General features: G+C 42.3%; 1 long non-coding RNA gene across 2 annotated transcripts in view; it reads left to right on the forward strand.

The window, feature by feature from the left end:
• Positions 1–12,934, forward strand: part of LOC118147367 (uncharacterized) — a 41,685-nt gene that overhangs the window by 17,391 nt on the left and 11,360 nt on the right. The gene's annotated exons all lie outside the window — the stretch shown is intronic.

Here is a 12,934-nt window from a genome sequence, read left to right on the forward strand (position 1 = left end):
CAGTAAATGGAATCAGAATATGTACTCTTTGGTGTTTGGCTTCTTTAACATTTCTGAGATTCAACCACATTGTGAGTCTTTTTCATTGTGTTTTTTTGTCGCTGAGTAGTATTCCATTGTACAGATATACCTCAGTTTATTTTATTCACCTATCATTAGACATTTTGGTAGTTTCCAGTGTTGAACTATTGGGAACAAAACTGCTATCAACATAGTATATAGTCTTTGTGTTAGATATAGGTTTCATTTCTATTAGATACACAGCTATGAATAAGATTGCTAAGTCATATGCTAAGAATGCATTTAACTCTAGAAGAAACTGCCACACTGTTTTACAAGGTGGTTGTGACATTTTACATGCCCATCAACAGGGTATAAGGTTTCCAGTTCTCCCACAGAACTCCAGTTCTCCAGTTCTCTCACCAACACTTGTTATTGTTAGTCTTTTTATTTCAAGAGTACAGAATTAACAGTCAGGCTTTAAATTCTAGTTCTGCCACTTGCTAACTCCATGACCATAGATAATTCATCTGATCTTGGTGAGTCCAGTTTCCTCATTTTAAAAATAAGAATAACAATTTTCAGTCAAGGGAATTTTATGCAACAAGTGAAAATGAGAACTGTTCAATTAACATATCTAATTATATCTACATTATATGTATTCAGTACATATTATATATATTCCACATATACTCAGTTCATCTCCAGTCCTTTGTCTGAAGTTCTAATATAAAAGCCTTGGGAGGCCGAGGTGGTGGATCGCCTGAGGTCAGGAGTTCGAAACCAGCCTGGCTAACATGGTGAAACCCTGTTTCTACTAAAAATACAAAAATATTAGCCAGCCTGGTGGTGGAGCCTGTAATTCCAGCTACTCAGGAGGCTGAGGCAGGAGAGTCACTTGAACCCAGGAGGCAGAGGTTGCAGTAAGCCAAGATTGCCCCATTGTACTCCAGCCTGGGTGACAAGAGTAAAACTCCATCTAAAAAAAAAAAAAAAAGCCTCATCAAGATGTTTTTGTATAAAAACTACCTGAAATAAAATGCAGGCTGATGCTCATGGGCTCACTACAGTGTTGCCCAGCATCAGGTGGGGCCATGAGTTCTTCCTGCACACCTGTCCCCAGGTAGAAAGGAGAGGTACTTAACCTCCAGATCAAGGTTTTTACATTCATCTGGAACCTGGCCTCCAAGGACTGGAGAATAGGAAACTCATGGGACTTAGAATCACAAGTAAATTTCTTAAACCTTCTGAGCCACAGTATATTCACATATAAAATGGTGCTAATGATATCTCATAGGATTATTGTTGGAAAAAAAATCAACATTTGCCAAACTACAAGTGGTTGTTTTTACTTCCACCAGAGAAAACAATTTGCCCAGGTAGGGACCATCTTAAAACTAATAAAATGGCAAATATATGGTCTTCTGAACTTTTTCAGCCCAGTTGCAGTGATGGGTTTTCATGAACACAGGCAGTTGAGGGGCCTTTATCCCAGCATCTCTGTTGGGCATAGGAGAGAGAAAACAGGCCAGCAGAGGCAAGGCCTGGGAGAGGCAGGAAGGATGTTGACCCCTGACAGTTTTGATTCATTTGGTCTGAGATGAGCCCCAGGAATCCACTTTTGTTAAACCAGGTCAGGTGTGGTGGCTCAAGCCTGTAATCCCAGCACTTTGGGAGGCCAAGGCAGGTAGATCGCTTAAGCCTAGATATTCAAGGTCGGGCTGGGTAATATGGTGAAACCCTGTATCTTTAGTTTAAGACACTAAAAAATAAAGTGTCTTAAACAATGAGGAAATTTAAAATAAAAAATAAAACTGACTGGATGCAGTGGCTCACGCCTGTAATCCCAGCACTTTGGGAGGCCAAGGCAGGTGGATCACAAGGTCAGGAGTACAAGACAAGCCTGGCTAATCTGGTGAAACCCTATCTCTACTAAAAATACAAAAATTAGCCAGGCGTGGTAGCTGGTGATTGTAGTCCCAGCTACTCAGGAAGATGTGAGGCAGGAGAATCACTTGAACCTGGGAGGTAGAGGTTGCAGTGAGCCGAGATTGTGCCACTGGACTTCAGCCTGGGCTACAAGAGCAAGACTTTGTCTCAAAAAAATTAATTAATTAAATACAAAAATTAGCAGGATGTAGTGGTGTATGCTTATAATCCCAACCTCTCAGGAGGGAGAATCACTTGAACCTGGGAGGTAGAGGTTGCAGTGAGCCGAGATTGCACCACTGCACTCCAGCCCAGTCAAAGGAGCAAGACTCCATTTAAAAAGAAAGAAAAGAAGCTCATATGCAGTATTATTAAGTTTTTCATGTACAGTCGTGGTAATAAACAAATTCAAAGGCTGGAAAGGAAGCAGTGGTCCTGGCTGGTAGAAGCTGGAGGAGGAATCAAGGAGAAGGTGCTACTGTGTGTGTGTGTGTGTGTGTGTGTGTGTGTGTGTGTGTGTGTGTGTATATATATATATATATATATATATATATATATTTTTTTTTTTTTTTTGGTAGAGATAGGGTCTCACTATGTTGCCCAGGCTTGTCTTGAGCTCCTGGCCTCAAGCAACCCTCCCACCTTGGCTTCTCTAAATGCTGGGATTACAGGGGTGAGCCACCATGCCCTGCTGAGAGGTGCTATTTGAAGTTGGGTCTGGATAGCTGAAAACATGTTGTGTTCCAGGGAGCAGAGAATGTGCCCTCCTCAGGTCCACCATAGGCCTGTCCCCAGTACAGGAGGACTTTAGGAGGGGGTGGGGGCAGGTGACGGCTTGGACATTATTCCTGGTTTAGGCTCCCACTGGAAGGTTACTTGGCAGGTGCTGGGGAGGAGCAAGGTGAGTGCATCTCCTGAAGGGGCTGCCATTCCAGCCCAGAGGACCCTAAACTCAATTTTAATGTTCTCAGATTTTAATGTGTGCCTGAGTTGTTTCGGAGTGGGGAGGAGGCAGTTGGGTGATAAATAAGGAAAAACTTTAACTGGAGAGTTTGTTGAAATACAAATTGTTGTCTATATGCAACCCTTGGCCAAAATCCAGATTCTGAAGATCTGGTGTGGGGCTCAGTAATCTGGCTTTTTAACAAGCTTTCCAGGTGATTCGATGCCAGTGGAATTTGGACTGTATTTCAGCATATCCTCAGCAGTGCTGTGGGAGATATCTAATCATGCCACTTCCCTGCCTGTAAGATACTGTCAAATGCATCCTGGACTAAGTCCAACTCTCTAACATGGCTTTCAAGTTTCTTCACAATTTTCCAGACCCAAGTACTAAGGAGGATAACAGTAGGAGATACCATTTCTCACCAGAGAAATAAAACATCCCCAATTCTGTCTAATGGAAACACTGCACAATGCTAACCGGAGGCAGGCATCTCCTTGGGTAATAGAAGCCAGTTTCACTCCATTCCTTCTGATCAACTCTGAAAATCTTGACATTTCCCAAACATTTCACCATTCACTACCTAGCTCCCTAGATGCTGTAATCTGTGGCATGGCTGCTTTCTCTCTCATTGACATTCCGACCTTCTTTCAAAGCTCAGCTCAAAGGTCCCATCACCTCTGCTCTGAAGCCTTCTTGAATTTTCCCTTATTCTGCCTCATGCAGGCCCTTGTATGTATCTTTATGACAGCATTCACTACGTTTGTTTATGTGTTAGTTTCTCTGTCTAGCACAGAAGTTCTCAAGTATTTGTGGCTACTACCCAGGACAGATGACATCTGCTTCCCCTCCCCCATGGGCCATTTCCCTGGTCATGCCTAGTGAAGCTGGGGTCCAGGCGCCAGCTTTAACTTCAGGCCATCCTCTCTCATTTAGGAAAATGCACTGGGTTGCAAGAGGGTTAAAATGACAGATTGTAGTGATAACTCTACAATCTACTTTGATAAATTGCTCCCTGGACATTTTAGTAGAGAAGGCATCTTCAATCTGGAGTATGTGGGATGATTCATTAGGATGTAAGAAGAAAATATTAAATGTTCTACTTAGATGGATTTTTTAAATCTAAAAATAAGAAGTTAGCCTTCCTAATACTTTATTCATGGATGGAATAAAATTCCACCACTCATGGAAAGAGTCCCCTCACTAATGTGTCACCTGTCACATACTGTATGGGCAGTCTCCTGAGAGTTGACAGGGTAGACCCAGCACAGGGGCGTTGAAAGGGTCCTTTGCTTACTTGTTCCCTTCTAATGTGCTGTCATGATCGTCCTCTAAGGTCCTGGAACTAGCAAGTAACAAAACCAGACTTTGAAATCTGTCTGACAACAGGTTGTCAGATAAAGTCCCCAGACAGTAAGGACCCTTCATAGCTCCATTGTGAGAGAAAAACAATGACGATCTAATTGGATCTGACAAGACACAACATTGAAATGATCAAGAAGTCTATATCGAATATGGATTTATGTGGACCTCTTCTAGTAACGATAACCCCCACTCCCAGGTGCAGTGGTACATTCCGATATAAGCTAATGAGGCCATATGGATTAGCAAGACATTTAAAAACTAAGCATTCAGTCCATAGTGACAAAGTACTACACTTTTTTTTTTTTTTAAGACGGAGTCCCACTCTGTCACCCAGGCTAGAGTGCAGTGGTGTGATCTTGGCTTACTTGGATCCCCATCCCAGGTTGAAGTCATTCTGCTGCCTCAGCTTTCCGAGTAGCTGAGATTACAGGTGCCCACCACCATCCCCGTCTATTTTTTTTAATACTTTTAATAGGGATGGGGTTTCACCATGTAGGCCAGGCTAGTTTCAAACTCCCGACCTCAGATGATCTGCCCACCTTGGCCTCACAATGTGCTGCAATTATAGGTGTGACGCACTGTGTCCAGCCTTACTATACTCTTTAAAAGCAACATTTGAAATAATTCAACACCTTGAATTATTGTTCTGAATTCTGTTGTTCTGAATTCAACACCACTCAAAACTTCACTAAATGTGATGATAAATATTTACAGGTTTTCCTCTTTTTCTTTTGGTTCCTTACTAGTGAAGAGCCACATGCCATAAATGACTAAAATAAAACAAGGAAAATCATACAGCAACAAAAAGAATAGGTAATTCTCTGCACACACTGTTGGAAGATGGATAGAAAACAGTGCCAAGTGTTAGAACAAATTTTGAAGCCTTGGACAACTGGATACAATATAGATTAAAAAAAAAACACATCTTAGCCTATTTATTAGATTGTTTCAGTTATGAAATTTACATAGTTGCCATGTGTGTGTATGTACCATAGAAAGAAAAACGTACCAGTGAAGATATTCTCAATAGAAAATTAATTCTTTGGTAAAAATAATGTTTTGGAAAAAAACCATGGATATGTCCTCACTAATAAGTTACTGCTTTGACTAGAATAAAAAGATGACTGGGTAAAAATACATACATAGTACCATAAATGGAATTCCCTCACTGTATCACTTACGGGTGAGTTGTAGCAAACACAGAAGTGCGCAATCTGTGATGGGATACCATCAATGTGCTGAGTGTTACCAAAACAGGACCAACAAGTGCAGAATTCGTGTTTTGTAATGGGATGGGGAGTCACCATAAACGTATTTTGGCCATATGCTTAAGCTGTCAAGCTTGAAGGTGAATTCTGCATTTTAAATTGATAGACAACTGTTCAAACTTGAACTGTTCTGTGATGACAATTGGTTGTCAGTAATATGTTACCTAACAAATATTTTAGAGAAAATAAACTGACTTCCTAGCAAAAGGGGAGGAAATAATCGCTTTTTGAAAGTAACATGCAGTGTGGGACGTAATGGTAATTTTAAGAATAGGTTCCGGGGGAAAAGTTGATTTTTGAAAACAAATGTTTGGAAATGTTGTGACTGTTATGTGAGGCTGTTGGTGAAAACGAGCTCCAACTCTATCACATCTCATATCTATGTGCATTTAAAAAGTCTGGAAGTAGATTGTTTAAACTCTTTAAAAATTTCAAAATCAAGAGTATCAGTGGGGTTTGAACTCATTTGCAAAAAATGTAACAGCTTCTCTTCCAGAGAAAGAATACAAATTAAAAAAAAACCAAAACATAAAGTATTAAAATAAATTAAATAAAAAGAACACGTCTCAATTACGTTGCCATCCTCCTCAAAAATGATTTACATTGGCTGGGTGAGGTGGCTCACGCCTGTAATCTCAGCACTTTGGGAGGCCTGGGTGGGTGGATCACCTGAGGTCAGGAGTTCAAGACCAGCCTGGCCAACATGGTGAAACCCCCATCACTACTAAAACTACAAAAATTAGCCAGATGTGGTGGTGTGTGCCTGTAATCCCAGCTACTCAGGAGGCTGAGGCAGGAGAATTACTTGAACTTGGGAGCTGAGATTGTGCCATTGCATTCCAGCCTGGGTGACAAGAGCAAAGACTCCATCTCAAAAAAGAAAAAAGAAAAAAAAAAAGAGTATACAGGAGGATGTGCATAGGTTATATGCAAAGACTATGTTATTTCATATCAGGGACTTGAGTATCTATGAATTTTGGTTCCCAGAGAGGATCATAGAATTAATCCCCATGGATATGGAGGGACAACTGTGTCTAAAACTTATGAATACATCTCTATATTGGTGTGCACATGCTAATATTTTTTGTGGGTACAGGTACATTGTCAAAGTGGCAATCCCTACAGCAGACTGTGAGACCTCGGAGGCAGACCCATGCCTTCCTTCCTCATGGCCTGCATGGGACATATCAGGAGGCTGACTGAAGGAATGGGGGCATATATGGGAAAAGGTATTTCTGGCATAGGAACAACATAAATATCAATTTTGGATGGGTGAAATATTGAATAAACAAATGCATTTGGCAGAACAACAAAAGCAATAAAAATATGAAAACGGAAGAGTCATTTATGACTAACACTAATAATATCTAAACTTATTGAGTGCTGATTATGAGCCAGGCGGTACTCTGGTCTACACCCAGGACCTCCCCAAATTCTCACATCAGCCTTGTGAGGTACAAGTCAGCCTTAGGATGCCATGGGGGTTGGTTTCTCAGGCACCTGTGATGCCTTCTGGAAGGAAGGCTGCCCTGGGGACAATTTGGGAAACTGTTCATTTGTTTCCCTAGGGGATTTCAGACCCAAAGAGATCCTGGTCACGTGCCCTGCTGTGTAAAATGAGTTGCAAAATTAGAACCAGAAAAGAAAGGTCATAATTGAGCCTCCATATATAATGATGTTATCATCGATCCTCTGGTCACAGGAGACATGCTCTGAGCTGTTTTCCCAGTAAGTGGAAAAAACCAAGTCACCCTGCAGGCATCCTGGCCTCTGCCATGGGGCCAACCCACCTTCTCTCTAGGTGGTTGAGACCTCTTGGTCTCCTCCCTTTTTCTGCCCACAGAGAGGACAGTGGTTCTGGGATGGCTTGTCACTCCAGCTTTGAAAGAGCACAGAGAACCAAATTGTTTAGGCAGGGCCAGCTTTGTGGGTATGTGACCCATGAGTCACACAAGGCTCCATGTTCAGGATGGCCTCATGCTTGGTTTAATGCTCTGCTGTTTCTATCTTAAAATTAATTATCTTTCAACAAAGGGCCTTATATTTTACTTTGCAGTAGACCCACAATTTATATTACGGGTCTTAGATCTAGGTCAGGATGAGGTGGTCCTGATGGGGGCTGGCTTGGGGGCCTTGCTTCAGCTGGTAGCAGACCTCAGGCCCATTGCCACCTTGAAATCAGTCTAGAAATGAATTTAACCTCAGACCAGACTGAACAGTTGTGTTACAAAGTCTCCTGGCCGAAGTGGCAGAGAAGGCATTTGCCTCCCAGGGTGTTTTGGGGTTTGGGGGGTTAGGAGCCTGCCCTTCCTTTATTCCTGGATGCTGAGATGTTCAAGTTTAGGCCCCATCCAAGATGCCAGCACATGGAGGCTGCACCATCAGCTGCTTTCATTGGCTTTTTGGGACATGAGTGAAGATGGACAACTCAAAATAGAATGTTCATAGTGCTCAAAAGAGCAGTCAGAGGCATGCTGCCTGGGTGCTGGGCCCACCCTGGAGTGTGGGGCCCAGGGCTGCGGCCTCAGTCATTCCATCCAACAGAGGTACCTCCTTGTAGGCAGTAGCATAAGGCCAATACTTTTCTTCCAGGCTTTGGATGAAAATATCTGGAGAACCAGGGTGGGTGATGTGTGGTGGAGGTGGGGTAGGGGTGGCAGGTCTAATGGACACAGTTCCAGCCCTGGCTTGCACACGGGAAATGAGGATATCACAGCTTCACTTATCAAGTACCTGCTCCGTGCCAGACCCTTTCACACATGTTCTCATTTAATCCACAGACAGCCTTTGTTACAGTTGAAGAAATAGTGTCATTCCGAATTACTCAGGATTAGAATCCTTTTTCTCACTCCTATCGAATCCCCTACTCCCTGGCCAGTGTGGATTCTTCAATCATTGAGGCTGATTGCATTTCAGATTTTAGTCAAGCATAAAAAATAAAATTCAAATGACTAAAACATTGGAGTATTTAGGGGATTCCTTAATTTCCTCTCCTTTTCATCCTCTCACTTTCTTTTCTGTGTCTACTCCCCCCAGCACTGTTTGAAATTGTTCTGACAGCAGCATACTTCTTGCTGGGTGACGTCACCAGGGTCCAATCGCAGTAGACTCTAGGCCTCTCCGATGGGGCAGAGAGGCCCTTGCTGTGTCACAGTGCCCTTTGCCAGAACAGTGGATCGAGCTTAGATGACTTGTTCAGTGTCTTCTGAGCACAGCACGAAGCTGGGAGTGGGGGCAGTGGAGCAATTGAGTGTCATGCTTTCGCTAAGCCCTTGCAAGCTACAGTCCTTTTGCTAATGGATACAAAACTGGTTAGTGTCCTATAGGGCTATGAAACCATAACCTTGAGGTTACGTTTTTACTAGTCAGAAATCTGCAAGTCAACATAACTTCATAGTGTTCAGGCTCTAATCAAATAGTAATAAATGGCAAAGTCAAACGCAGGAGCAGTCCAGATAACTAAATATTTCTTAGAATATTCAACATTGATAGGCCATACGGTCACTTATTTCTAAGTTTGAGATACATTTTCTTAATGATATAATCGTCCCTCCTATCCATGATTTTGCTTTCTATGGTTTGTTACTCAAGGTCAGAAAGTAAACAGTAGCCTAAGCTCATTCACCTCACTTCATCCCAGGCATGGTACCATCTCACATCAACATCAACACAAGAAGGGTGAGTAGTCCATAGAGACCACATTCCCATAATTTGTATTGTATATTGTAATTGTTCTATTTTATTGTTGTTCATCTCACTTTGTTTAATTTACAAAGTAAACCTTATCATAGGCATGTATGTATAGGAATAAGCACAGTCTATATGGGACTCAGCACTATCCAAGGCTTCAGGTATCCACTGAGCCAGGGGAGGGGGGTCTTAGAATGTATCCCCTAATAGGCCAGCCATGGTGGCTCATACCTGTGATCCCAGCACTTTGGGAGGCTGAGGCTGGTGGATCACCTGAACTCAGGAGTTCAAAACCAGCCTAGCCAACATGACAAAACCCCGTCTCTACAAAAAATGCAAAACTTAGCCAGGCATGGTGGCTTTAGCCAGTAGTCTCAGCTCCTTGGGACGTTGAGGTGGGAGGATTGCTCAAGCCTGGGAGGTGGGGACTACAGTGAGCTGATATTGTGCCACTGTACTCCAGCCTGGGCAACAGAGCGAGACCCTGTCTCAAAAAAATAAGAGAATGTATCACCCACTAATAAGGGGGGGTGGCACCGCTGTATTGTACTTTGCTTATCTTACAAGTTTGTGGTGTGGATCAAATGAGAACGCATTAAAATGTTTCGTAAACTGTAAGGTGCCATATATATATATGTATATTATTTTAATTCATTAATTATTTTTTTGAGATGATGTCTTGCTCTGTTGCCCAGGCTGCAGTGCAGTGGTATGATCTTGGCTGACTGCAACCTCCACCTCCCAGGTTCAAGCAATTCTACGCCTCAGTCTCCCGAGTAGCTGGGACTAGAGGCGCATGCCACCACGCCCAACTAATTTTTGTATTTTTAGTAAAGACAGCGTTTCACCATATTGGCCAGGCTGGTCTCGAACTCCTGACCTTGTGATCTGCCCGCCTTGGCCTCCCAAAGTGCTGGGATTACAGGCGTGATCATTGTGATTATTCTACAAAGTCCCTGAATCATATTGTACTGGAATTAATACTGATATAGAAAGGAGAGAGAGAGCTCATTATTGAATATCTATTTTTTGACTATTGTTTTTATCTCATTTAATTACAAAAAGACTGAAAAGACATGAACATGATTCATTTTCTCTATAAGGATAATAATAGCACCTACTTCAAGGGGCTATTGTGAGAATTAGTAAAAAAAAAAAACAGACTTACTGCTAAAAACAGTATCTGGTATGCAGTAGACACATAAATGTTGGTCACTAAGTGCCTAGCCTGTTATTTAAACACATTTACTGAAGTTGATTTTTCTCTGTTAACAATGTATTTCATTTCTGAAGTTTTATCTGGTTCTTAGTTCTTTCACAAATCTGCCTTTATTAAAAAAAATAACATAGTGTTCTTGCCTCATGTTTTAAATTCCTTTTGTCTTTTATCTTTCTAAACATACATACAATCTTTCTCTCAATGCTGCTGCTGTGTAAAAGGCCCGGTCTAACCTTGCTAGCTGTTACATTTGACTCTCATGAGGATTCTTTGCTTTTTTCTAATTAAATGATTTATTAGCTGCTAGTATAGGGGTATCCAATCTTTTAGATTCTCTGGGTAACATTGGAAGAATTGTCTTGGGTCACACATAAAATACACTAACACTAAAGATACGTGATGAGCTAAAAAAGAAAATCACACACACACATAAATCTCATAATGTTTTAAGAAAGTTTACAAATTTGTGTTGGGTAACATTCAAAGCCATCCTGGGCTGCAGGTTGGACAAGCTTGTGCTGTAACTTCACATATACACTAGCAAAAGAAATCTTAGTCCCCATAGTTAATGTTTTAAATAATAGATTATTGGCTGGGCGTGGTGGCTCACGCCTGTAATCCTAGCAGTTTGGGAGGCCAAGGTGGGTGGATCAACTGAGGCAAGGAGTTTGAGATCAGCCTGGCCAACATGGCAAAACCTGATATCTACTAAAAATATAAAAATTAGCTGGGTGAGGTGGCACATGCCTGTAATCCAGCCTACTTGGGAGGCCAAGGCAGGAGAATTGCCTGAACCTGGGGGAGGGGGTTACAGTGAGCTGAGATTGCACCACTACACTCCAGCCTGGGTGACAGAGCAGGACTCCATCTTAAAAAATGAAAAAAAAAATTATAGATTATTAACTAGAGATAGTGAGTTTTTCAGACCAATTGGAAGCAGGGGGAAAATGGTGCCATCTCGACATTCTGGATCTTTATTTTATACTACATTTATTTGCAATTTGGCCCGATATACTGCTGGAAACGGCGGTGGTTTTATTTTTCTGGGTTATCCCCCTACTCTGGGCTTATGTAATGAAAGTATAACTCTGGGCCAATTCCTCCTTCTCTGAGTCTTGGTTTCCTTCTCTGTAGAAAGGGAATGGTAACAGGGATGGGTGAAGTTTCATTACTGTGCACCACGGTGCCCACCACAGCACAAGCACTTTATGTCAACTTTTATTAGCCTTTGCTTTGTACTAATCTTTTCTCACTAACATATATATTCCCTAGTCAAGTGCAGCCTGATGTTACAGCCATCATAACAATGGAATTGCTGTTAACTCCTCGTCCTTTCCATTATGTCCCCTAACCCATATCTGGCTCATCCATCCTTATTTTTCCTGGCCGCCTCCTGGTCCCCCACATTCACTATACTCATCTTTCCACCTATATGGGGTTTTCCCAGTCTCGACAACCCCATTCCTTTTGGTAACCATTTTCCATCTTTTCAGAGCTCAAAGTTCCATGTCTTTCAGGAAGGCTTGGACCAGGTTTAAGCCACACATATCTTTTCTGAATTCAGAAGCCTCTATGGGGGGTGCCATGTGGACCGTGGCTCCCTTAGGATGCGGTGGCTTTGTTCATGGTGTGGCTGTGGGTGCCATCTTAACTAGACTGGACATTTTCCTAAAGAAAAACAACATGGCACATACCCAATGTATGTATGTAATTCCGCCAATATCAAGTAGGTGTTTCTCACATAGTTTTAATTTGTGGCTTCTTAGCACATACTTGCTGGGAATTTGGTGCCTCGTTTCTGGTTGTGTCCGTGTCCCTCCAGACAAGATTTCTTTATTTCCTTGATGAACCACCTGGGACCATTTGTTGATGTTTCAGTCTGCCCTACTCTGGCCGTGTGAGCTCCAACACCGCACCCCTCCACCACACACACACCCACGTGTAAGGAGCCTGTGGTTATGAATCCATGCTGCTTTGAAGTAGGATCTACTGGAAGAATAGAAACTTGCAGGAAAGAAAAGGGGTCGGGGGTGAAGTGAGCTCCTAGACTCCATGGGTTACCTTTGTCATCACATTGTCTTAAGCCAGGAGCATAAGCTGAGATGTGTGACTCAGTCACTGCCTTTTCCAGTCTATAGGAAAAAGTACGGGTATGCATGCTGTTCCCATTGTATAGAAATGGATGTTGAAACTCAGAAGAACACGGAACTGGGGGGGTAGGTCCTCTGGGTTCTCAGTGGTGCCAGAAAGAGATAAGACCTCCCTGAGAGGAAGGCGGGCAGCCTCCACAGATATGTTATTACCCCATTTCCCCAAACTCATCTCGGGGTCTCACATCTTCCCCAACTGTCTGGGCCTTATCCCAACTCTTTGCAGAGGAAAAAGGCCATTTTCATATGTGCAGCATTTTAGAGTTAGAAATTTGCAGACAGTTCCTTATTTTTCAGCAGCGCCATGAGATAAGCGAAATGTGTATTCTTACTCCAATTTTTACAGACTTGGAGCCTAAGAAACTGGGTT

The sequence above is a fragment of the Callithrix jacchus genome, chromosome 14, assembly GCF_049354715.1.
Source record: "Callithrix jacchus isolate 240 chromosome 14, calJac240_pri, whole genome shotgun sequence".
NCBI lineage: Eukaryota > Metazoa > Chordata > Mammalia > Primates > Cebidae > Callithrix > Callithrix jacchus.